The 25022-nt window shown below is 45.7% G+C and overlaps 1 protein-coding gene and 1 long non-coding RNA gene across 17 annotated transcripts in view; one reads left to right on the top strand and one right to left on the bottom strand.

Moving 5' to 3' along the window:
- The window catches only part of INPP4A (inositol polyphosphate-4-phosphatase type I A), a 150135-nt gene that overhangs the window by 40115 nt on the left and 84998 nt on the right, over window positions 1–25022 (top strand). Inside the window, exon 1 of one of the 16 annotated variants that reach the window (XM_032178278.2) lies at window positions 23120–23542. The exons of the other annotated variants lie outside the window; for them this stretch is intronic. The gene's annotated coding sequence lies outside the window, so the exon portion shown is untranslated. Of the gene's footprint in view, window positions 1–23119; window positions 23543–25022 lie in introns of those variants that run through there. 16 annotated transcript variants of the gene reach the window in all.
- On the bottom strand, window positions 4802–23730 carry LOC131381320 (uncharacterized). The gene is made up of 3 exons (XR_009209987.1): window positions 23600–23730; window positions 13318–13465; window positions 4802–5113 (listed from the first exon to the last, which is right to left on the bottom strand). It is a non-coding gene; the product is annotated as an uncharacterized LOC131381320 (long non-coding RNA).

Raw genomic sequence — 25022 nt, 5'->3', positions numbered from 1 at the left:
AGAAATATTTTAGATTGAAATAAAAAGCTGTTATAATCATGCGGTCTGGTTGTAGCGTGAAATATGTTCACAGTCTAAGATTCAGGTGAAAAGGCAGGATGCCACATCTTGTGTACTTGCTGATCTTATCTGTGTAGAATATCCAAGTCAGAACTGATTTTAGTTAAGGTATCTGTGGGGTGTGGGGTTTCCCTTTCTATATTTTCCAAGCCTGCAGTAAGAGAACTATGGCAATCATCTTTCTTTTTAACATTTCCGGCTTACTGCCCTAGGTTGGCCACAGTCAGATTTCTTGAAAGCCCCTAGGGCTGGGTGCAGGTGTCTGGTTGCCCCTCTGAGGCTCAGGGCTCACTCTTGCTTCGGGAACACTAATGCAACTCTTCTGGTGGGGAGAACCCAGCTGAGAGTTCGTTTATTTTGTTAATTTCAGGGTGTAGGTATTTAAATATTTGAAAGTATTTTGATTTTTAAATGAGATGTGTGGGAACTTTTTTGATTCATCACCCTTGGAATGGTTACAGAGTTTTGTTTTTATAATACAAAACTTTCTTGAGGTAAATCTGTGACTGAGAAAATAGAGATCTATTTGAAATATCTTGTCTAAAGTACTAAAATATTGCTGGTTGCTAACCACTTAAATTGAGTATTTTTCTTCATAAGCATTAAATTGTATTGAAAGAGTTGCTATGATTTCCAGACACTCTTCTTTACTGCTTGTTAAAATAAGGGGAGGGGGCCTCCAGATGAAAAGGTTAAACTAGAGTCAGGCCTCCTTGAAAGTTTTGAGTCAGGACCTTCAGTGGGAGATTTGCCAGAGTCCCACACAGTAGGGCACAGGCTACTGCTTCCTTGGGTCTCTGGGAGGAGGTTTCTCCTCTCTATAATGGAAAGTTGGATTTCTAGCTTTTTTTCTGGATACTTCATGGGGTACTGTAATTGTGTTGACTGATTGATGCTGTTTCCTGGAGTCTCAATCATTAATTAGGCCCATTTCTATGGAAGGCACAAATATTGCAGTCTAAGAATCTGATATATGCTGGTGATGCTGTGTGAAGCAGCAGAGCTGCTGTGAACTCTGTGGGGTCCCAGAAGTCTAGGAAGTTTGGAAAATCCTCATCCTTGTCTAGGCCTGTGCTTCCCTGTCCTCTCTGTTTGCTTTGCTTCCTCTGTCTTTCTCCTTTCCTTGCTCTTGGTTATCTTCTGAAAGACCAGACTTCACTTTTCCACACCTTCCCGACCCTCCCTTTCCCCAAAGCAGTGATGCATCTGAATGGCCTAAAAAGGCGTGGAAACCCAGGGGTTCATGTTCTGGCAGAAGTTCCTCAGTTGCCCACAGGGCCTGAAGTCTGGGGTGAGGAACACCTGGTCCAGATCAAAGAGCTTTTAGGGTGTGGGGCTGGATTTTTGCCTACAGGTTACATCAGAAGGAGTCCAGGAGTAAAATTAATTCTTAGAAGGCCAGATTACATAAAAGGCAAGGCGGAGAGGGGTCTGCAAACACCAACCGCCTCTTGGGTGTCTGATTGTACTCCTCTCATGGTCTCAGCCTGGAGGGAGCTGATGTGGGAGGAATCTGTGGGCCCTGACCTGGAATGCTGCACAGTGGCCTCAGCCAGTGACAGGGGTGGGCGAGGCTGACTCTGGAGGCAAATGCCAGCCCACAAATGTGCAGTGATTGGCGCCTATGGAGGCCAGGGATAGCTAAGTACTGTGGAGAGATAAAATGTGGCTTACCATCCTTGCTCTTAAAAGAAAAAAGGGGAAAAAAAGCAAAGACTAGTTGATTCAGAGCTAAGGTTGCTTGTTAAATAAACTTTTAAATTTTAGAATAGTTTTAGATAGACAGAAAAGTTGCAAAGAATGCCTGAAGTTCTCCCATATGATACCTCCTGCCAGCGCTATTGTTAACATGTTAATCACCATGGTACATTGTAGTGTGTTAATCGTAACTAAAATTGATACATTATTCACCAAATTCCATGTTTTATTCACATTTCCCTAGTTTTTAACCTAATTGCCTTTTTCTGTTCTAGGATTCTATCCAGGATACCATGTTATGTGTATTTGTCATATCTCCCTAGGCTCCTTGTGGTTGTGAGTTTCTCAGAATTTCCTTGTTTTTGATGACCTTGACAGTGCTTAGAGACAGAATCAATTTTTATTTTATCTTATTTATTTATGTTTTTTGAGACAAGGTCTTGCTATGTTGCCTACACTGGTCTCAAACTCTTGGACTCAAGCAATTAGCCTGCCTCAGCCTCCCAAAGTGCTGGGATTTCAGGCGTGAGCTACCATGCCTGGTGCGTCTCTTATTTATTTAGTCATTTATATCAATATGGACTCGTTTTTTTTTTATTGTTTGGGTTATAATAATGTCAAAGTTGAGTCAAATATAGAGACAATTCTCTGTTTTATTTGGGAAGCAAGAATTGCAGTTCTGGGCATATACACAGACTGGATGGTCTTCCATATGTCTGAAGAACAAAGAGAAGAGAAGGTTGGAGGTTTTATAAAAAGCAGAAATGTTACCCATTGTTTTGAGAGACAGTTCATTGGTACTAGTAATGTTTCGAGGAGCTGGCAAGCTCTCATTGGTGAGTGATGGCAGTGGGTAAAACTATTCTTAGAGTCACAGCAGGTTGTTTCAGTAGCTATTAGATAAAACTGGTTTCAGGTCACAATAGGCAGTTTCAGCAGCTGGACTTGCGGAGAATTACCTTCCTGTGGCAATGTTATGTGCCCAGGGTGCTCTGTCCCCTCTTGGCTTCTTGATTCTGTTTTAGTTGGATATGACAGGAATAACCCAATCCATATGATCAACTTTTATGTAATCCAGTACTAGGGTATTCATTGTGTTGCTCAGATTGTTCCAGCTTTGGCCACTGGGGGCTCTTTCAGTTAGCTCGTGTTCCTCTGACATACCTCCATTATTGTGGGTTGTTTGATTTTTGAGTACTTCCTTATTGGTACTGCAAGATACTCCAGGCTCATCTTGTGTATCTCCTGTCCCAGCCCTAGAATCACCCATTTCTCCACAGAACCCTTATCCCTTTTATTGGAATGTAGTCTTAGAAATGAAGATATGGGTGCCAAGTGGCTAAAGTTATTGTAATCTCAATTTATGTGTACTCAGCTAAGCAAAAGCAAAGCATCCAAATGGCAGTGACAGCAAGAACTACCTGAGGATTTCTCTCCATTTGCCAGTTCTGTGTTTCCTTGTTCCTTCCTTCTTCACAGTTTTCTAGTTGCAGACCTGTTGTGCACCTCATTCAGAGTTCTGTACCTGAAATTGTCTCTGTCGTGGTGATGTCTTTATGCACAGGCACTCACTCTTACTCTGAAGTCACTCACCCTCTCACCAGCTCATGGTGGAGATGCAGTAAAAAGATCTTGAATGAATGAGTTCTGCTAGTTCCTCTCTGAGTCCTGTAGTGGCTCTAGGTCAAAAGTAGTAAAACCTAACCAGAGGAAAAAACCAGAGGGGATAATACTTTGGACACGCGAGAAGCTATGTAGACAGGAAGCAAGTGGGAGCTCCTTGGAGAGGGGAGTTGCTTGAGACTGGAGTTCAGGGAAAGGACCAGGAGACTGGATTGATACTGGTTCCTGCGGGCTGGAGGGGGTGGGGTAGGTAGTGCTGTGAAAGCTTCAAGCGCAGAGGACTGAATGGAAGCCTCACAACGCAACTTAAGGACTTTGGATTCTTGCTTTTGAGTACATGCACTGTGTGTGTGTGTGTGTGTGTGTGTGTGTGTGTGTGTATGTGTAAATGGTGTAGTTTGTTGGCTGTCAGCCTCACTAGGAGGCTGGTTTGGAGCCTGTTGCCTTAGCTCTGTGGGGTGATGATAGGAATAGTGAAAAAGAGGGTGACAAAAGCAGAGAGTCTCAAAGAGGGGACAGAACTCAGTGACTGATGAGTTTGGTTGATGGTTGGAAAGAGGTGTCAGATAATCTGAGCTCCCAAGAATGGTGGTACTTGGAAGGGAGAGAAATCAGGAGGAGCCAGTTCTGAAGGGAATGTGGTCTTGGGTCTCAGTGGATACCAGGAGTTCAGGGGCGGGTGGAAATACATGACTGGGCCTTAGGAGAGTCATTAGGGCCAGGGCAAGAGGGGTTTTGGCATCATCTCCTGGATGGCCTTAGTGGATAAAACTGACAAGGCTGCAGAGTGGAGGGATATGCCAGCGCCCAGCCCTGGCTTGAACCTGTCCCTGTCCCTTGATGTTGGGAAGTAGAGATTCCGTGTCATGTCAAACGACTCAGGGGCCCTGGGATGCTGAAGCACCAAGTGGGGGCTGTCATTTACACACCGTCTGTTGATACCATTGGTACCAAGCAGTATAGGGTCTTCTATCTTGGAGATTCTGAGCCTCTGTGATGGACCCCTGAGGTGCCCATCTACTATGACAGTCCCATTCTGAGGGGAAATTTGGCCTTAATGCTTCCTCTTTGGCATAGCAAACTCTGCTTCCTCTTCTTCTGGAGAGGGTGAACAGAAATGTTTTCTCTAGTCTGTAACTATGGAGAGGTAATTTGTTTCTGGGAGGGAGACGAAGTAGGGCACCTTTAACTATTTGATCTGAGTTTTTGTCCTTGAATCACATGGAATTACACATAGGGTTTATATACCCCCCCCCCCCCCCACCCCATGCAGCTGCAAGATTCTATCTGCCTTTTCTTCTCCTTCCATATGGGATTGACATCCCTGTAGGATCCAAGTGCTTGTGGAGTGAGGAGGACAGTTTAGAAAGGCATAGGGTGATGGAGCTAATGCAGAACTCCTTGTAACCTCTTAAGGTGCGGTGGCTGGCACTGAGGTTGGGGCTTTGACCATGGTGAGAGGTGCTCCAGGTCTGGGTGTGCCTCTAAGTCTTGTAGATGGCTTGGGCATGAGGGAGGGAGGGACTGACAGGAAGCAGGAAGACTCCATGTGTTTGGCATGGCCACTTACTTGGAGAATGGCAGTGCCGTTGCTGAGATGGAGAAGACCGGGGGCAGAGCAGGCTGGACACAGCAACAGCGAGCATCCCGGAAAATTGGGCATCACTTGAAGGGCTGGGTGTTTCATCTGGTTTCCTTTTTTCTGACCATGCTGCATATCACATGGGAATCTCTACAAGCAGAGGAGGAGAAGGTGGTTTCAGAAACAGCTCTTGGCCCTGGAGAAAGGCATCTTGTGTGAAGATGAAGGTGCCCTGTGGGAGGAGCTGTGTCCATCCCTCAGTGGTCTCCTCCATTGGGCCTCACAGAGGTATCTCAAGTCCCTGCACCTGTGGTATCATGGTTATATATGGAGATGGAGCCCAGGGTTTCAGGTGAGGGAGTTTGACGCTTCACTGGTTCATATGTGACATACTCCAGAGGTATTTGCGACCTGGTTCAGTCCTGACCCCTTTACTGTCTCGTGGAGATACTTTCCCTCCTCTCTTGTTCTGTTTGAAACTAGGACTCCACATCTTGCCCTAGAACTGCCACCCACCTGTGACGCCAGGGCCTCCGAGTAGATGAGGCCAGAATCTCCAACAGTCACCTGCAGCTGGTGGGGATGGATATCGTCTGCCTGCCTCCGGCCAAACAACAGCTTGAGTTTAAACCATCAGTCCTTTGGCTATCATAACAAGTGATGAGGGGTTTTTGTTTGTTTTCCAAAATTATTATTTTACAACATCTGGACTCTTTCTGCTTTGAAAACAAAACAAAAACCCTTTCCAAAGAAAATAAGCATTTTAATGATAGCATTTTAATTTAAAAAAATTACAGTAGGGAAAAAAAATAAAATGAGGTTACTTTTTTTAATGTTGACAGAGTAAAAAATTCAAAACCCAAACTGGGTCAGACAGACAATAGTAGGAACAACAAGTTCTGCCTATGTCTACTTGCAGCAGAGACCCAGTTAATTAAAAACAAATTGTATTTCCAAAAAGGGGGTGGAGGAGGAGCTTTGTGTACTTCCTTAGGATTTTCACATCATGGGTAGTAACATAGTCAGATGGCAGATTTTTCTGTTTGGATTAAAGTTTCTATTTTGAGCAACCACTTCCCTGAAAGCATGCTGCTCCCTGACCCGAGGGCCTCATGAGCAGCCATCCTGGACGCAGCGCCACATAGGGCCTGGGGAGCAGAAGGTCAGCTGAGTGCCCTGAGTCCCCATTTACACCCCCAGGCCTTCACCACTGGCTGTTCTTTTTAAAGCATTCACTCATGCTCTCATCTGGATGATGTGGTTTCCAGGCCTCCAGCCAGAAAGAAGCGGCACGTTTCCCTTGACAGGAACATTGAAAGCTGATAACCTGGTGGCAAGTGAGGAAGGTGAGCCCATCACAATGAATAGTGCGAAAACTGAAAAAGTGCAGCAAGCCAGGTGCATTTAATAAGATCTGCAGTCCTGTGCATCCCAAGAGAAGGCACTTTGTACACAGTCACCTCCTTGAGTCGTGTTCATTTTCGTCCCCATATCAGAGATGAGCAGACAATGGATCCGCAGGGAAATGACCCTTAGGGGCACACAGTCATGGGCAGGGTTGGATCTGTACAGCATTTTAACTGTTATGATTCTCTAGTTCAGAATAGTCTTTAAAATCAGGGAAGAATATGCAGATGCTCCTCGACTTAATGATGGGGCTGCATCCCCACAAACTCGTAAGTTCAAAATATCATATGTCACAAGTGCGTTTTTTGTTTTTTTGTTTTTTGTTTTTTGTTTTTTTTTTTGAGACAGAATCTTGCTCTGTCACCCGAGCTAGAGTACAGTGGTGCGATCTCAGCTCACTGCAGCCTCTGCCCCCTGGGTTCAAGTGATTCTCATGCCTCAGCCTCTTGAATAGCTAGGATTATAGGCATGAACCACCATGCCTGGCTAATTTTTGTATTTTCAGTAGTGATGGGGTTTCACCATATTGGCCAGGCTGATCTCAAAACACTGACCTCAAGTGATCCACCCACTTCAACCTCCCAAAGTGCTGGGATTACTGGTGTGAGCCACCGACAACTGCATTTTTTTACTTCTGATGTTTTGGTCTTATGATAGGTTTATTGGGATGTAACACCATTGTAAGTTGAGAAGCATACTGAGTGGATTTCACACCATCCTAAAGTCGAAAAATCATTGAACTCTTGTAAGCTGGGGACTGTCTGTAGTACATGATAGAAAAATTTTCTCCTAGTGTGGTTTGCTTTTTATAAAATTTCTACCCAAGTTGTATCTCACTGGCCAGGAGCTGCTGCTAGAGATTTTCCTACTATAACATCTCTCTTGTCTGAAGGGGTTGGCTCTATTGATGTGCTGCCCCTGGGAGGGCCAATGCATTAGGCCTTTACTCATTCCTGTCTCACTCATAGAATCGATCCTGCCTTCAGCTGGCTAGGAGGAGATCTCAAAGTGGTGAGAGGGCAGGGCTCTAGAGACCTGGGAGCCCTTTAAGGATGACTGGATTGGTGTGATCATGAAGGTGAGCGCACTCAGGTCCCTGGGGGAGGTGAAAGCAGGAGCCAGCTCTGGAAAGGGTGCCCATGGGGCCTGTACAGGAAGTATAACTCTTGGACTGTCTGGTATCAGTTTGATATCTGAGGGACTCACTGGGAAAACAGAGCCTAGCCAGGACTCCTGTCCAGAGTAATAGCAGCTATGGTCAGGAGTAATAGCAGCTATGGTTTGCCAAGTACTGACTTTGGATCTTGCAGGCTATTGAGAATTCCCATTTAATAGACAAGAAGCCTGGGGCTGGAGGGGTCCTGGAGTCCAGTTCGGTTCTGCAGCACCTCCTACATGACAGAGCCAGCATTGGAGCCAGTGTCTCTGTTTTCTCCCCTGATATTATGGGCAATGGTTTTATCCTGGAGCTTCAGCCTGAAAGACCCTCCACCAGCTGCCCATCAGGTGGACGTGGTTGGCTGGTGGCGTCACATTTCCTCCTTAATTTGGATTCTGAGAACAGTCTTCTGTCCTTGAAGATTGGACAACACTTGGGAACTTCCAAGAACATGTTGGTGACTCCGTTTGCACCTATGCTGGGTTCCCTGAGCCCTGTGTTTTTTGGATGTTGGTTGTGAGTGGGAACTGAGCCCCCTACGTGTCCAGGGAGACGTGTCCAGGGAGAGCTTATTTACTAATCAGGATATATGTCTGGGTGACTGTTATTTTTCTATTTCTATTTTTTTTTTCTGAGACAGAGTTTCACTCTGTCGTCCATGCTGAAGTGCAGTGGTACCGTCTTAGCTTGCTGCAGCCTCAACCTCCCAGGCTCCAGAGATCTATTCACTTCAGCCTCCCAAGTAGCTGGGACTACAGGTGTGCACCTCCATGCCTGGCTAATTTTTGTATTTTTTTTGTAGAGACAGGGTTTCGCTATGTTGCCCAGGCTGATCTTAAACTTATGAGCTCAAGCAATCTGCCTGCCTTGGCTTCCCAAAGTGCTGGAATTACAGCCTCAGCCCCAAAATAATGTCTTTTTAAAAGCATGGTTTAATTCTATCTGGGGAGGCAGAACTCTACATAGAGTGTAGAATTCATATTCTCCAGGTTAATGCCAGCTTCCCTAACATGGGATATTAAGCAGGAAGGAACTTTGAGTATAACATTTTGTTGATTAAGAATAAAGAAATTAAGATTAAATTTTATTGGGATTCACTTCTGGAATGGTGGTGTTAGGGGCTGTGTGGACTTGTTGGTCAGTGAAACAATAACTGATAAAAATTATTTTAAGGAAACAACCAAACTTGGAAACTTGCCGTATGTCCTAAGGGCATACAGCAAACGAAGAAACATTTATTCAAGAAAATCTGCTAGATCTCAGTAAGAATAGCAGATGTCTGTGGCACTTGAGCCAGGACCTGCTCCTTCCTTCTCATTTCCCATCCACTGCCCAGCTCAGCATGAGAGAAGCTATCAAGAATGACCAAGAAGACTGGGTTCCCTTTCCCCAAGTTCCCATCAAGGGCTATGGCATCTCCCTAGGAGGGTAGGCTATCAGCATCCCCCTACCTACAGCAAGGCTGCATGTTGCAGAGGCTAAATTCCAGGAGAATGTGGCTAGCCCGTACTCATAGGGCAGAGGTTCTACCTGAGGCTGAGAATACTGGGTCCCCAGTTGCCATTTGTCAGTCCAGCTAGTTTGTAGGGCAGAGGTTCCATCCTTGGAGAATCAAGCCAAGAAGAGCACAGGCTACTGCCCCCATCCAGCACCCTGTTCATAAAGTGGAAGTGTCACTCCGAGAGAAGTGGGACACAGTTTGTGTGCCCAGCTCTAGAACAGTGACTCCAACATTTCCCCAAGTAGGAGAGGTAGGATATAATAACAGAAAGCTCTGAAGCTCTCTGAAAGATACTGACTTTGTTTATACAAGTGTAGGGAAAGTTCAAGCCTAAGGGTGTTCTAAAAAAAAAAATGGAGATTTTGGTGGTAATTAATAAGAGGCCGATAAGCAACAGGCAAAAGCTTGGGCCAGAGACCAGGAAAGAGACAGTAAAGAGTCATCTGGGGTCAGAACAAACCTCAAACCCTGACATCAAAAACTATCCCTGTGAAAGATCTCCATTTAATTAGATAAAACGTAGAATAATTTATGCCCTAGGCAGTTGTCAAAAACAATAGAGCAATCAGGCAGCAATTAGTGGGGTCTAACAGCTGGGTATGAAAACACCAGAGGCATATAGCTTAACAAAGAGATTAGGAAAGATACAGACAGCCTTGATAAAATGATTGTCATCCCAGAGACAATGTGTGTACACTCAAGGCTGTGCCCCCCTGAGGAGCAAAATCAGAGGTTGGGTGGAGAGGGGGATATACTTCACCACAGGAGTCCAGCCAAGTCATTGAAAAATAAGCAAACAAAAACAAGCCCTGGGATAGAGGGGCTTGTGGTATCCAGAGTTGCTACAATATCTTAGCTGTCATTTTCAACACAAAACTATAAGATATGCAAAGAAATAGACAATGACGGAAAAATGGGTATGACAGAAAAAAAGCAGGCAACAGAAGCTGCCTAGGAGAGGACACAGATGTTGGGCTTAACGAAGACTTTAAAACTGCTATTATATTTGTTCCACTGGTTTACCTGTCTATTTTTATACCAGTACCTTACTGGTGCCCAGAAATAAATTTATACATTTGTAGCCAACTTATTTTTGACAAAGGTGCCAAGAACAGGCAATGGGGAAAAGACAGTGTTGTCAGTGAAGAGTCAAACTCTGTAAAATATTTGAAGAGACTTATTCTGAGCCAAATATGAGTGACCAGCCCCAGGAGATCCTGAGAACTTGTGCCCAAGGTGATCAGGCTGCAGCTTAGTTTTATATGTTTTAGGGAGACATAAGATATCAATCAATACATGTAAGATGTATATTGGTTTGGTCCGGGACAACTCGAATTGATGGGACTTCAGCTTATAGGTAGATTCAAAGATTTTCTGATTGACAGTTGGTTGAAAGTGTTAAGTTATTACCTGAAGACCTGGAATCATAGAAAGGGATTGTTTGGGTTAAGATAAGGGGTTGTGGAGACCAGGGTTTTATCATGCAGATGAAGCTTCCCGGTAGTAGGCTTTAGAGCTCTTATAGAACCTAAAATGGTGCCAGACTCTTAGTTAATTCTCTACTGGGTCAGGAAAAAGACCTGGAAAGGGAAGGGGATTCTCTACAGAATGTAGATTTTTCCCCACAAGAGACAGCTTTGCAGGGCTACTTCATAATATGTCAAATAAATATATTTTGGAGTAAAATATTTTGATTTCTTTCAGGGCCTGCTATCTGTCATGTGATGCTATACTGGAGTCAGGCTGGAATCTGGTGTCTTATTACTGCAGAGAGTCAGTCTTAAGATCTCTGTTTTATTAGTCTTAAGACCTCTGTTTTAATGTTAATGCTGGTCAATTGTGCCTAAATTTCAAAGGGAGGAGGGTATAAATGAGACATGTCCAACCTCCTTTTCCCATCATAGCCTTAACTAGATTTTCACGTTTACTTTGAAATGTTCTTGACCAAGAGGAGGGGTCCAGTTCAGTTGCTTGAGGGGCTTAGAATTACATTTTTGGCTTATAGTCTCCAATAAATGCTGTTGAGAAAATGGGATATCTATGTACAGAAGAATGAAATTAGACCCTTATTTCTTACCATATACAAAAATTAACTCAAAATTAATTAAATATTTAAATATGAGAACTGACACTATGAAACTGCTGAAGAAAACATAGGTGAAGTGCTTCAGGACATTGGTATGGGCAAGCCTTTTTGAATAAGATCTCAAAAGCACAGGCAACAAAAGCAAAAATAGAAAAATGGATTACATTAAGCTAAAAAGCTTCTGCACAGCAAAGGAAACAACAGAGTGAAAAGACAAACTGCAGGATTGAAGAAAATATTTGCAAACTATACATTAGACAAGAGGTTAACATCAAAAACATACAAGAAACTCAAACAACTCAATTGCAGAAAACGATCCAATTTAAAAATGGGCAAAAGACCTGAATAGACATTTCCCAAAAGAAGACATGCAAATGGCCAACAGGTATAGGAAGAAATGCTCAACATCACTAATCATCAGGGACATGCAAATTAAGGAAACAGCTGTAAAGTGAGGAAGAAGCTTGGGGCATGGAGTTTATAGTCTGGGGTTGGAGTGTCCTGGTTCTACTGCTATCTGCTTTATGACCTTGGGCTCGTTGCTTTTCCCTCTCTGACACTGGGTTTCACATGTGGCCCTGAGCACTCAGTGAAATTATCACTGGGAAGTGCTTGATGGAAGCTCTTTTCCACCCTATTCTTAGCAGGTCAGATATGGGGAGGAGAGAGAGGGAGTTAGGTTTCTCTGCTTCACTGTTGATATGGACTTGGTGCCCTGTGTCCCAGCCGCTCTAGCCGTGGCTGAAAGGGGCCAAGGTAGAGCTCAGGCTGTGGTTTCAGAGGGTGCAAGCCTCAACCTTGGCAGCTTCCACACGGTTTTGAGCCTGCCAGTGCACTGAAGTCAAGAATTGGGGTTTGGGAACCCCTGCCTAGATTTCAGAGGCTGTATGGAAACTCTTGGGTGTCCAGGCAGAAGTTTGCCGCACAGGTGGGGCCCTCATGGAGAATTTCTGCTAGGGCAGTGCGGAAGGGAAATGTGGGGTGGGAGCCCCCACACAGAGTCTCTATGGGGGCACTGCCTAGTGGAGCTGTGAGAAGAGGGCCACTGTCCTCCAGAGCCCAGAATGGTGGCTCCACTGACGGCTTTCACTGTACACACCTGGAAGAGCCACAGACACTCAACGCCAGCCCATGAAAGGAGCCAGGAGGGGGACTATACCCTGCTGGCCACTTGCACGTCTTCTTTTGGGAAATGTCTATTCAGATCTTTTGCCCATTTTTAAATTGGATTGTTTTCTGCAGTTGAGTTGTTTGAGTTCCTCGTATGTTTCTGAAGTTAACCCCTTGTCTAATGGATAGTTTGCAAGTATTTTCTTCTATCTGATTTTGTCTTTTCACTCTGTTGATTGTCTGCTTTGCTGTGCAGAAGCTTGGGTGCAACTGCCCAAGGCTATAGAAGCCCACCTCTTGCATCAGCATGACCTGGATATGAGACATGGAGTCAAAGGAGATCATTTTGGAGCCTTAAGGTTTGACTGCCCTGTTGGATTTCAGACTTGCCTGGGGCTGGTAGCCCTGTTATTTTGGCCAATTTCTCCCATTTGGAATGGCTGTATTTACCCAATACCTGCACCCCCATTGTATCTAGAAAGTAACTAACTTGCTTTTGATTTTACAGGCTCATAGGCAGAAGGGACTTGCCTTGTCTCAGATAAGACTTTGGACTGTGGGCTTTTGAGTTAATGCTGAAATGAGTTAAGACTTTGGGGGACTGTTGGGAAGGCATGATTGGTTTTGAAATGTGAGGACATGAGATTTGGCAGGGGCCAGGGATGGAATGATATGGTTTGGCTCTGTGTTCCCACCCAGATCTCATGTTGAATTGTACTCCCATAATTCCCATGTGTTGTGGGGGGGATCTGGTGGGAGATAATTGAATCATGGGGGGGTGGATTCTCTCATACTGTTCTCATGATAGTAAGTCTCACGAGATCTGATGGTTTGATGAAGGGAAACTCGTTTCACTTGGCCCTCATTCTCTCTTGCTTTCTGTGATGTAAGATGTGCCTTTTGCCTTCTGCTATGATTGTGAGGCCTCCCCAGCCACATGGAACTGAGTCCATTAAATCTCTTTTTGATTGTAAATTACCCAGTCTCGGGTATGTCTTTATCAGCAGCATGAAAACGAACTATTACAACTGTGCACCTCTGCAAGCAGAAGCAGGCTCTTCTGGCTCTTGGCCTCTCACTGGAACACTCACCAATTCAGGTGCTGGATTTGGGTGGTGATAAGATGGATGATGCAGATACAATCCATAAAGCACTGTGTTAAGGACTGAACTGTGTCCCTCCTTCGGATTCATATGTTGAAGTACTAAGCCCCAATGTGACTGTATTTGGAGATGGTGTCTGTAAAGAGATAATTAAGGTTAAATTAGGTCATAAAAGTGGAACCCTAATCTCATAGAACTGGTGTCCTTATAAGAAGAGACCTCATGAAAGAGGTGCACAGAGAAAAGGCCATGTGAGGACACAGGTAGAAGGTGACTGTCTGTAAGCCAAAGAGAGTGGCCTCACCAGGAACTGAATCAGCTGGCATCTTGACCTTGGACTTCCCAGCCTCCAGGACTGTAAGAAAATAAATATCTATTGTTTAAGCCCCCTAGTCTGTGGGATTTTGTTATGGCAACCTGAGCAGACTAATCCACTTGTCTAATGTGGAATCTCAATGCTGTTTTTGCCAAGTTCTGCCCCACTGAGGAACTAGGAAGGCAGTCCCACTCAAAATTATAAAAGCACAAGCATGAATGATGATTACAAATAAAAAAGACTGTTTTGGAGATTGTCTTCTTTCTACCCTTCTTCATATCTGTTTGCTGACCAGCCTGGTGACAGAAGCCATCTGTTAGCCTGCTGTGGAGTCGGATTGTGAGCACAGTGATACAGGGGAACAGAATCACATGTCAGCAGTTATCCCAGAAATGCCAGGTTTGCTTCGGATTTTGATTTCCTCCCTATTTTCCCCCCTCAAACAGTGGTGGTGGATCATCAAACAGTATTTTTAGAACTATTTTGCAGCTTCCCTGTAGAAACCTTTCCTCACTACATGGTTTAATCCTCTCATCTAGCCTTGTTTAAGATCTACAGAATGCTATATTTATTTAACTTTATTTGAGATTTCAAGGCTTCTCTGAATGTTGCTCCAAGTAATCTGATGAATGCAGAACTCCAAAATTTATGCCTTAAAAGGCTTAACTACTGATATGTTTGGAGGCTTACTTATTTTCTCCCTTTATTCTAAACCACATAGGGCAGGGCAGCTAAAAAATCCCCTTGGAATTAGTGTCAGAAAGTCCCTTTTTAAAAATTAATAAACTTAAAATTTTTGAGAGCAGTTTTAGTTCACAGACAAATTGAATGGAAAGTACAGAGAGTTCCTATATGTCCCTTATCTTCACACATAAAGTCTTTTAATTGGGCCATCGTAACGTTCAAGGACAAAAGGACAGTATTCTCCTTTATGGAGAAGTAGTAAGTTTCTTGGCTAGATTGATGGCCTTCAGTGATGGTGGGGGAGGGTGCAATTGTCTGGCTAACTGCCCAGCCTGCAGCTTGAGTGAACCTGAGCCCAGGGTCCAGCAGAGTGTACTTGTGTCTGTGGGTCTGGCGGAGCCATATAAGATGTCAATGGCAGACCCATATCTTATTCCGGGGGAGACCTTCCCAGTGGTCACAACCTTGGGCCGTGTTGTTCTCCAGAGAAAATGTGTCATTTAATCCTAACTCCTACCTTTTTAAGGCAGTTTTGCCTGTGTATCTCATTTGACCCTTAGCAAGGCCTAGTGTCGTTTAACTTTGTAACTTGTGGTCTACAAAGTCCTCACACATGCTTTCTTACTTGAGATTACAGCGAACCTCTAAGGTGGGAATATTATCCCCACTTTATGACACTGAATGTGAACTGAGAGCCAGATGTTCCAACAGCCAGCAGCTGGTTGGTGTCTGTTTGATGATCCGCCACCACTGTTTGAGGGGGAAAATAGGGAGGAAATCAAAATCCAGCTGTGGATGGAGATGGCATGCTGTCCTCCATGCACCCTGCTCCAGGTCCACTGTCTCCCAAAGAGCATTGTCTGCTGTTCCAGAAAAAAGTCATTCAGTGATACTAGTGAAAGCATATGAATAAAGGAAGACTTTATCCAGGACCATCACAATAGGTATGGGGACCACAGCAACAGGGGCTTGCAGTGGTAGGGGGAGATTGGGCTCAACTCCCAATACAGCACAGGCAAGTGGAAATTTGTAGTCTAGGAACAGGGTAGGGGGTCAGTGGATAGGAACTTACTAAGAGGAAACATCGAGAGTAAAGTGGATTCTGGCTAAACCCACCTAACAAGATTCTTGCTAAACTGGCCAGGACAATCAGACATCACCTAGGGAATGGTGGTAGAGGAACCTAATCAGATATTGAGGAGGGGAGGTTTGTGCTAAACTGGCTCAGCAGGGTTCTTTGCTAAAACTGGATTTTATAAGGCAGTGCACAGATGGGCCTGGAAGGTTCAGGAACCTGACTCTAGTTTGGCCAAGCAGAAAATCTTTGTTACTGCCACTGGTGAAATGGCTGCAAGCCTTATATTTGAAGAGTTAAATTGGTTTTATATATACTTAAATACTTAGCTAGTTTAAAATATTCCATGTAGTAAATTTAAGTTAAAAAATGTGTTTAGGCCAGGTGCGGTGGGTCAGGCCTATAATCTCAGCACTGGGATATTTTTGGGAGGCCGGGGCAGGCGGATCACTTGAGGTCAGGAGTTTGAGACCAGCCTGGCTGACATGATGAAACCTCGCCTCTACTAAAAATACAAAAATTAGCCGGGTGTGGTAGCATGTGCCTGTACAGTCCCAGCTGCTCAGGAGGCTGAGGCAGGAGAATCGCTGAGGCAGGAGAATTGCTTGAACCCGGGAGGTGGAGATTGCAGTGAGTTGGGATTGTGCCACTGCACTCCAGCCTGGGCAACAGAGCAAGACTTTGTCTCAAAAAAAAAAAAAAAAAAAATGTATTTAAAGAAAAACCTGTGGACCACAGTATAAGGTCATGGTAGAAGCAATGATTTCCTGAGTGCCAGTAGTTCAGGAAATACTGTAGTATCCATGCTACCTTCGGGAGGTGACAGTGGAAGTCAAAGCCCTGCCCTCTTTCCAGCCTTGCTGATTGTACATAGAATGTTGAGGGCAAGAACCCCCCCAGCCCCCTATTATCTGAACCTTGTTGTCCTCACTGAGGCAGGGAGTAATGATTTCCCTATGGTGGGGCAGGCCTTGTTTTTAGGAGCAAATGACAAAACAGAATAAACACCATTGATACCGTTTGGGGCTCTCCACCAGCACAGAATCATAGACTGGGGGAGGGAGGTGAGGGCTGGGGAAAGGGACCACATCTGGCAGGGGGACACTGAAGTGCCTAGTTTGTGATTTCCCTGGAATTTGATAGTTAAATTAAAACCTGGACCAGGTCGAGGGCCCAGGGGCTCCAACTCTACATCAGTTGCGTTTCCATCACATTTATCTGCCTCTCACTAGTGGTTGAAGAACATGTCGGGCCCATGCACTGCTGAGCTGAGCAATGCTGTGAAGCGTTCAGCAGCATTAGTGTTAGTCTTGGCCTGTGCAGGTTTCTCTGACTGATCCTGTGGGTATCTATGACCTCAGTTATCTTCGTACATCAGTGCCCACCTGCTCCCGGGTACACTGTTCTGGAATGATGTGAATTTGTTCACACCTTCCTAGTGGGTGTGCATCTGGCCATCCAAGAGCCTAGTCCTCACGGAACCCCGGTTATGGGGCCAGATGATAGTCCTGAAGGCATTAGGCGATACCTGTGTTCTCCTGGGCTGGCTGAGTTCTCCAGATGAGAGAGAGCATTCCTTCTGCCAGAGGCCTGCCCACAGTGGCTCCACTGTCAATGTCCTGGTTTGCATGTACAGAGGTAGGGCCTGAAGTTGGATGGTAAGTGGGGGCTTGAGGTGGCTTGGAAGCTGTACCTGCTACATGTTGGTTTACAGTTTTTAGTTTTTCTATAGGTTTCTTCCAGTGGGAGATGGGAATACTTCTAAAAAATGAGTTCCAAAGGCACATTTTCCCTAATCTCTTTATTTCCCAGCTACCAAGAGTATTTTAAAAAATGTAAAAGCACACATAGAGATTTTAATTAGCTTTCACTGTCACTGCTCTTCGTGGTGGTGGTAATTTTACATATGATATTTGACAGGGAGACACTTTGTGAGGGCCTTTGTTCTCAATGTATTCTCCCTCTCATAACTCAGATGTGAAGTTTGGAGAAAGAGATAATGGTGAAAGTACCTCAACATTGTCTTATTTTCACATTGATATTCCTACTTGTTAGCATTTTCCACGGAAACAGCACCACAACCAGATTAGGAATCTTTCTGGAACAAACGGAAAATAGTTCTTGTGACTTTTGTGAGCAGTCTCACTACTGCATTGTTTATGGGTGAGGTCACCTAGGAGACCTAGCTCAAAGGCAAAAGATGGCCCTGCTCTAAGGGTTTTATTAATAGACCTGAAATTGCTTGCCCTCTTGAATTACCCAAGTGGTTTTAGTTTCTTTTGTTGTTTTTGATATTGTTGGATTTTATTTTATATTTGCGGAATCAGTGCTTCCTTGAGAGATAGTGAGTTTGGAATGACTAGGTTTAGTTGTGCTGGTGACAAACTGACCTTTAGAACCCCTGGAGACCTCCTGGGACAAACGAGTTGCCCTTTATGTGTTGGTTGTGAATGTTGCCTGTTCATGTGGTGGTGGGTGCCATCTTGACCCAGCTTTGCCAGGTCTGAGCAGGGGTCTGTCTTTGCTGGTGAGAAGGGATGCTCATTGCAATTCTTGTGGGCAGGTTCCTCCCTGGTTTGCCCCAAGTGAGAAAGAGATTTGTCTTCAAAAGCCCAGTACGAGAGTCCAAGAGAGTACCAGGACTTTTCAGATTGGTTTGAACAATTGAGATCCTAGGGAGTTCTTCACTGCCTGCAAACTAAAACCCAGCTCTGTGGTCTGGTGTTAGAGGATCTCCAGAATTGACCTCGTCCTGGCTCTCCAGCCCCATTCTCTCTATTCTTTTTTTTTTTTTTTTTTTTGAGACGGAGTCTCTCTCTGTCGCCCAGGCTGGAGTGCAGTGGCGCAATCTTGGCTCACTGCAAGCTCCGCCTCCCGGGTTCACGCCATTCTCCTGCCTCAGCCTCTCTGAGTAGCTGGGACTACAGGCGCCCGCCACCACGCCCGGCTAGTTTTTTTGTATTTTTAGTAGAGACATGGTTTCACCGTGGTCTCAATCTCCTGACCTCGTGATTCGCCCACCTCGGCCTCCCAAAGTGCTGGGATTACAAGCTTGAGCCACCGCGCCCAGCCTCTCTCTGTTCTTAATACACAAGACTTTCCTGTTCCCTGAATGAGTGCTTGTCGCTGGATGTGCCTGTGCCTGTTCTTTTTGAAGTCAGATCAACTCCCACCTCATCTGGATCATCTTTTGCCAGATTTCAAGCTTCTTCCTTGCCTCCCTTGCAGCATGGGGCATGCATCTCATTTTGTCTTGGAGTTGTGTTATCTGAATGTCTTACTCCATCATTAAACTGTTGGATTCTTGCAGGCAGAGATCGCTTCTGATTTCACTTGTGTGTTCACTGTAAGTGCCTAGCTCAGTACTTGTTGAACAGATGGACAGTTCCAGATTACAGACTCCTTTGGACGCTCTTATCAGAAGGCATTTCAGGCCATCAAGCCAGGCTTGCTTGACAGGATGACAGAGACTCCTTCTCCTGCAGGCAGGGCTGCTGTCTGTCTTCTGCCCTGGTCCCTTCCTTATTAGCCTGATCTTTGCTGGTGGTTGAGAAGAGGTGCCACATGAGAAGAAGGCAGATGTTGCTGTTGAGCATGAAGGTGCTGCTTGTCAGTTGGCGCCTGTCCCTACATGGTTGAACTTACTCAACCACAGCTCTGGTGGGTAGCTACAGAGCACTACCCAAGGAAGGGCATGGGCCTCAGAGGCACAGCTTATTGCACTCTTTTAAAAACTGCATTTCTTTTTGAGGTTTCATTATTCCGGCCACTGTCAGCTTTGCAATAAAGAGCAGTGGTCAGGTCACTGTGGAAGAGGCCCGTGGAGGACTGCCAGTGGGGGTCCTCCCTCACCAAACATTGAACACTGAACAACCAGCAACGCAGCCGAGTAGCTGAAGCCATAGAACCCACTCTCCAGGAAGGTCCTATATAAACATCAGGACTGCTTGCTGCCCTTTTGATTTGTTTTAATCAGAATATGGAAGACTGAAGTCCTTTTGTGTCTCTGCTAAGTGTTTCGCCCCAACACTGAATGTTTCAAACAGGATTCCATTTTCACAGCTAAAATAAACAGGTTATACACCACTTTGCCCGAGATCTACATGTAGTAAAGTTGCTGAATGTGTGACCACTTTGTATTTCCATGGGACCTAGAGGACCAAGATGTCTCTCCCCGATTTCAATTTGTTGATGAGGAAGCTAGAAACAGCATTGTAACGTTGGTGCTGCCACTTGGAGGCCTTGGGCAGGTCGTCCCCAGTCTCCAGGCTTACTGCCTGGTTTCTAAAATAGCATTGTCTTCCTGGCATTTCATTGATCTGTGGTGGTTGCTTCACATTTATAGCCCTTTATGGAATTTTGTTGCTACTCAGACAATTTTTTATTTTCTCGTGAAGCCAATTTTGACACTTGTGAATTAGAAAGCAGGCTTTCCTAGTGCTTACAAAAATAAACAGAGCCTTCCTGACTCCACTTGTCTGAAGTACGTTATTATTAACTTTCAGCTTATTATCAGTTCTCTTAACGTGGCGCTGTAGAAGGAAATGATGTGTCTGGTGTTAATCTTCAGTGCCTCTTCAGGCCTATGTGCCATCCCGCTGAAGGTGCAGGACTGGCAAGGGCAAGGGGGTCCACAGCTTTGGCTGGCCTTGACATTCTGCATCATGTGATTGAGCAAGCCTCAGACCATCTTACCAGATTCACTCTAGGCTCTCTGTCTTTTCTTTGTTTTCCCAAAGCTCTGTTAGCATGGACTCTTGAAAGTTGCCTGGATATTAAAGTACTATGCTAATAACTTGCTTTCTAGTAAACAAAACCAAAAGTTGGCTTAATGGTTGCTCACTGACCTGGCATAAACTAGAACATGAAGCTTCTCATTTAGAAAAGGTTCAGGCAGCCTCCTGCTGGGATCTGCCCAACCCCTCTAGGAGGTGGCATGGATGCCTACCTCTTCTTCCAAGGGTGCACTTTGCCTTTAGGTTTGGGGAAAAGTACTGGGCGAGCCTTTGGGACTGTTGTTTCTCATGAGTGGGCTGACCTTGGTGGAAGCCTGCGTTTCCCGTGTGGGGCCTGACTTTTTATGTGTCCAGCCAGAGTGATGAGCTGGTTCACTTTCCCTGCAATGCTTCCTTGTTGAACCTGAAAGAGAGGACATGGGAGCTTTTGTAGGAGAGAGAGGACACATGCTTTATTCTTGAACTGTGGGGTGTATGTCACCAGAGAGAATTGGAGACAGCGGTGACTGTTTCTCAAAACACCTCGCGCACTCTTCCCTTACCAAATCAGGAATGAGTAAAACCTGTTGGTAATAGTAAATAGAAGGAAGTTACAAATAAAACACAGTAGTCATACAAGCAGAGCAGAGGAGCCCTGCTCACAGAGCCAGCCGTCACCACAGACGCCTGGGCTTGAGTTGTGTCTTGCTGATTCAGCAGGAGGGTGCATTTCCCCTTCCACTTTCCCGTTGAAATATATTATTTCTGTACAATATTTATAGAACCCCTGTCTCCACCATTAGAAATACAGAATATTCTTCATTTTTTACTTTACTGTTAGTTGATATTGTTGGCTAGGTTTTGTCTGTTTATCCTGTTCACAAATTTTTGTTTTTTAAACTTTATTTTTTAACTATTTTTGACAGAAACATTAACAATATTTCTTCAAGGGGTTTAATTTCAGCTTAATTTAAGAAAATCAAACATGAATGATACAAAAAAGAATCTGCTGTCATCCTAAAGTTCTGCCTTTTGCTTCTCTAGGAAGCCCCATTTCCTGACTAGAATTTGGTGTTGCTTGATGGGAAAAGCTGGAGATGGAGTCAGAGACTGAGTAACCACAGGAGATGCTTATGAAGACATGAGTGGGAACAGGACGGGACATAATGAGGAACTCTACAGCTGAAAAAGATGATGCCTTTTATTAGCATTTGGTAGTAGTCGAATTAATGTGCTCTGTACTCTGTTCTGCATATCGGAAAGAGCACTGGACTAGTAAGGCCTGCTTTTAGGTCCTACTTCTGCTGCTGCTCCTGACCTTGAGGGAGCCCCTCTACCATTGTGAGCCTGGTTCCCAGGCATCAAACTAGAATAGCCGTCTCTCCTACCCCAGTGGTGTGGTATGAGGACCAGGCGAGTCAAAACATGTGGGCAGCATTTGCAAGCTGTGTTGTTGTTGCTCACACTTACATTTCTTCCCCCTTGAGGTTTTTTACCTACAGAGACCTCTAGACAAGGTGTTTCCTCCCATGGAGACCAGATGAGGCAGGTGAGCGGGCAGAAGGCACCTTGGCCTGAGAAGTTCTTGGTCTCCTCCTCTCTTGACCCTCTTCTGTGGATTGGAAACATTGTGAGAAACTACATCCCTTGCGTGCATTGGCAGCACACACTGTTGAAGTCCTGGGAGAACACAATGCTGTGAACAGACCAAGGGGAGGAATGGTGCTGCTTCTCACAAGAGGAAGGGGTCCTGGGCACATTTGGACTTTGCCTTCTGGAGTGGCCCACAATGCGGGCCCTGCCCTGTGGCGGGGACGGGGAGTCAAGGAAAGGAACTCAGCATTTTCAGGGCTGCATTTTCACACAGCAAGCCCTAAAGCTGCGTTTGTTTCCTGAAACGATCTTGATTTCATTCAGAGGAGGAAAATGATATTTTGGAGAGTCTGCAGTCTGGGGTGCTTTGATCCTCGTTCACAGTACAGGGAGGTGTAGCCACATCCCTCTCCTCTGCCCTGCTTGGCAACTCACTTTTTTGCACTGGCCACTGCTGTTTTGACCAAATAGCTGGGTGGACCCTGAATGGGGCCATTCTGGCCATTTCTGGCCTCAGGCTGGGTGACGGTAGAGGATGCAGAGGCTTCAGGTTATGCCTCTGTAGTGTCAAGGTTATGCGTGACTGATCCTTTCTGTAAAATAGCCCATCCCATCCCTCACATTAAGGTAATATTAAGTTCATTTGTCTTGGGGTTTGCTTGTGTTAATTTATTGATCACTTTTTTTCTAATAGTTTAAATGTTCTAAACAAAAGAGTTTATGACTAATTATGTGTTTATGTTGTGTGTCTGATACAATGTAAAGCCATCTAGTTAACATGAGAGTTATTTGACCATTCCGTTTGAAGTTTAAGAAACACCTGCTGTAGGGAAATCTCCATTTGGTTACTGAAAGTTGTGATGGATTGAAGGGGCGGTGGTGCCCCACTCCTTTGTGGGAGCTCTCTCCCATCCAAGCTCATGGGTAGTGTTGAAGCCCCCATGCTACAACGTGACCCCCACCCCTAGCCTGGGGGGCTTGGCTCAAGCTGGAGAGAACTGGGAGAGCACCCATGCAGGCAGCCTCTGGTGGCTGGAGTTGGGGGCTGCCTGCATGGAGTTGGGGGCTGCCTCAGCTCCCACCATGTGGACTGGCTCATTTGCAAAGTGGGAGGGTGATGGACATGGGTAATCAGAGGGGAAAGGCCACATTTGCTGCCAGCCTTGGAGTCAATGGGCCAGCTCAGCCATGTTCCTGCTGAGGTGTTTAGCTCAGCCCAGACTCCCGAGACAAATACGCCTTTCTGCCTAAGCTCACCCCCCTGCACAGCATCCTGGCTGCTCTATATAGTGTTTTAGCCAGGCTAGCAGGAGTTCCCATGACTGTCCTCACCACGATGGCATCGTCACTGCATCCCCTGGGTTGAGGGGGTGGGTGGTGAGGGCATGGGGTGAATGCAAAACACTGTATGGCAAGGCAAAGGACATTGCTGTGGCTGGGATGTGGGCCACCCACTTTGCATTCTGTCCTGAGAAGCCATGAGCAGCTGCAGCCACACCTCTCCCGAAAGGGAAGAAGGAGAGAAGCAGAGCTTGGGTTAGAGGCTGTTTTAGCGGCTGGGGCAAGTCAGGGCCCAGCTTCCAGGTGGCCAGCTCTGGGCAAGGGAAGCAGGAGCAGGCACCAGGCCAGGCCTGACAGCTTTGTGTTTGGGTGGAAGAAGAAAAGGGAAGAGAAATCACCATCTTTGGCAATGAATAAGGCACACCCAGCCTGCTTTGGGGTTTAGAGCCTCCTGCACTCCCGCCTCCACCATAGAGGAGCCAGACTGGGTTCATGCTCCACATCTTCCAGCTGCGTCTCCTGGAATGAACCTTTGAGTAACAACCCTGGGTGAGTGATGATACCCCCCTTATTGTGGACCCACACTCAGAGATAAGCTGAACTCACAGGTCACAGGGAAGCCCGTGTCCTTATCTCTTCAGTTCCCGGCCCTCTTGGAGCAGCATGTCTCCTTTGATGAGGGGGTTGAAATACTGGATGCTTTCCTCGGTCCTTTTATACACTTATTTAGAAATTTATGTGGCACTGCTGGAAGGCCTTCCTGGACAACAGACGGGCAAACTTTCAGTTAATTGTGTGAGGGCTTTAAGTGGTTTCAAGTGACAATGGAGTAAGAAATGAGACTTGTTAAAGTCCTTGCCTGTTGTAGGAGAGAGAACCGCACTGCTCCTGGTGCACGCTGACTGCAGTCCTAACCAGGCAGCTCTGACAGCAGACCGCCATGTACAATGTTCCTGTTGTCTTTGTCTGTGGTATTGTGAAATTGATGCGGTAATCAAATGACGAATGAGGCGTGGTGCGTGAGAGTGAGAGGGGTCATGTATGGGAACAGTGGGTTGATTCACCTCAAGAAAAAGCCCCAGAATCCCTGGCTGCAGAACCCAGGGGTGCCGCTGCCTGGAAAGGACAGAGTAGCAAGCCAGCCCCTCACCCAAAGGAAGGCTTCAGAAGAGGCTTGGCCTCCACCATTGTGACGCTCAGGTTGTCTACCATTCATCTTTGTTACACTTTGTGATGTAGCTCTGGACCAAGCCTCTTATCATCTTTGTATCCCTAAGGCGTGCTCCATAATAGACCCTCAACTGTTTGTTAAAGCAGGAGTCCACAGTCCCCGGGCTGCAGACCAGTACTGGCCTGTGGCCTGTTAGGAACTGGGCTGCACAGCAGGAGGTGAGTGGCAGGCATTACTTGAGCTCCACTTCTTGTCAAGCAGCGGTGGCATTAGATTCTCATAGGAGTACAAACCCTGCTGTGAACTGCGCATGTGAGGGATCTGGGTTGCGTGCTCCTTATGAGAATCTAACTAATGCCTGATGATCTGAGGTGGAACAGTTTTGTTGCGAAACCACTCCCCTTGACCAGCCCCCAAAAATTGTCTTCCACAAAACTAGTTCCTGGTGCCAAAAAGGTTGGGGGGACTGCTGTGTTAAAGAGATTGCCAGTTTACAGAGAAGAAACAGCATGAGGTGCAGAAGCAAGAAATTGGAGGTGCTGAAGAAAGAGTGGCTGAAGTGTGTGGTGTGGAAGGCAGTCAGCAGACCCCTGCCCGCCCCAGGCTGCTCCTGGCACCTCCCAGACATTGCGCTTGTGATTATTGACACATCTCACTCATCTCCTAGATTATGAGCACTTGTTTTGCTCAGCACAAACATTTTAAAGCACTTTTTTCAGGACAGCTTATTTTCAAACTGCTTCTTACAGAAAATCCCCTGAAGGTTCATGGTCTATGGGTGAACCACAAGGAGCTGAGCTGCAGTTCTAAAGTGGGCTGTCCCAAAGACCTCCAGGAGAAGCTGGGAACCAAGAAGGA

This window comes from Hylobates moloch, unplaced genomic scaffold (genome assembly GCF_009828535.3).
Source record: "Hylobates moloch isolate HMO894 unplaced genomic scaffold, HMol_V3 SCAFFOLD_15, whole genome shotgun sequence".
NCBI lineage: Eukaryota > Metazoa > Chordata > Mammalia > Primates > Hylobatidae > Hylobates > Hylobates moloch.
The sequence above is the reverse complement of the archived record's forward strand: the minus strand, read 5'-3'. Positions and strand labels throughout refer to the sequence as shown.